Genomic DNA, 1,770 nt, shown 5'->3' with positions numbered 1-1,770 from the left:
TTGCGGCATTCATTGAGTTTATCTATGGCTGGCGGTGCCAGCTCAGTTAAGTGCCACTTATGACTCCATCATCTTGAAGCCTGGAAAATTTTCACTCCGGGCCTGGGTGACTTTCACAGCCATCTAAACCATGTTTCACAAACCCTGTAGCTCACTTATACGGAGGAAGTCTTTACAAGTAAGATCTGTTAACAGGCCAAAACTCATTAGCTGCAGGAAGACCTCTTCCCCAGGTCTCCCAGAACAGAGAGTAATAATAAACGTCAAAACCAAACAAAACACACCCCTCTGCCCATCACCTCCTCTTGCCTAGGGTCACGTCATTTTCCTCAGGAGTCGGCTTCCTTTAAGAAAAGGGGCCTCTCCTAAGTTTCGACTTTTCCTTCTTTCGTAAGTGGGCCTGGTTTGGGTCTCCTCCTTCTGCTCCCCCAAGCCTCTTCAGGAAGCAGCCCCTCCTGCACAGCTGGGATGTTAAATTCTTAGGTGATTACTAAGCAATAAGTAAACAAAGCCACTCTCTGGATCTGGGTGCGATGGTGCATGAATAGGTGAAGAAGCTAATTCCCAGCATGTCCCCACCCCCTAGAGCCAGTGCAGGGTGCAGGGGGCACAGGTCTGTGACTTCCATAACTAAGTCAAGAGTTTTTCCTAGAGGCAGTAGTCGGGAGGTATGCACATGCAATGGGAAGTCATCAGAGCCTCATATTTTTATTGACATTGTCATGAATTTCTTTGGGCGATAAAAAGTTCAAACTTCAGAAAGGTACAAAAAGATCTACCTTCCACCAACCGTCTCCCTCCCCGGACAATTGCTGTTATCGTTTTTTTTTTTCTGCTTTCAAAGATATTCCTGGCATTTAATAAGCAAAAGCTGGTATTTTTCACACATACACCCACCCCACCCCCCACCCGACCCGAACCTTTTAAATTATTATACACTCTGCTCTCTTTGAATTTTCTCCTTGACTGGATACATAGCTCATTCCGTGTCGGTTCATGTATTGCGTCCTCACATTTCGGCTATTTCACGTCCCATTGTGGGCTGGACCACAACTGATTTAACGAGTCCCCCATGGATAGACAGCTCCGTTGTTTCCGGGTTGTTTCTCCTTACACATTTTTATGAAAACGAAAACGATGCTCCTCACTCCTTGGTAAGCGTTTATCAAGGAATAGGCGGAAGCTTCAGCCTGCCGACCCGCGCTGTCCGCACCCGCCGAGGGCACCAGCACGCCCAGCGGCCCAGCGCTGCGGCGGCGGCTAGTCCGGCGCCGGCCCTGCCTCGCAGGAGCTGTCAGGCGCGAGCCCGGGCCCTCTGCAGCCCCGCCCCGCGGCCGGCCCGCAGTCCGGCCGATTCAAATCCAGCCAATGGCAGCGTGTAAACAAACCCGCGCCCCGCCCCTCGATGAATAATACCCGGAGCCGGTGCGAGCCGCATTTAACCCTGCGGGGTTGGGGGGCGGGTCGGAGCCGTGGCCACGCCCCCAGACTTGAGCCAATGGGCAGCCAGGCCCCGCCCCCCGCACTTGCCGCGCGGAGGACCCGAAGCCGGGCTGGGCTCGCAGCTGCCTGATTTGGTCGCCTCTCACGGTTTCGGCTGTACCCGCGGGCGCGCAGGGCGGGCAGCTGGGACATCGCGTTACCGCTGGATGAGCCATTTTCAAGGGCGCGGTCAGAGAGCGGAGGTCGCTCCGGACTCAGTGCCCTCTGGAGCCTTCTTTCCTTCTCCCGCCTGGTGCTAAAACCCGGATCCTGGAGAAATCTTTGATA

This window comes from Pteropus vampyrus, unplaced genomic scaffold (assembly GCF_000151845.1).
Source record: "Pteropus vampyrus isolate Shadow unplaced genomic scaffold, Pvam_2.0 Scaffold333, whole genome shotgun sequence".
Classification (NCBI taxonomy): Eukaryota; Metazoa; Chordata; class Mammalia; order Chiroptera; family Pteropodidae; genus Pteropus; species Pteropus vampyrus.
This window is presented reverse-complemented; position numbering follows the sequence as displayed.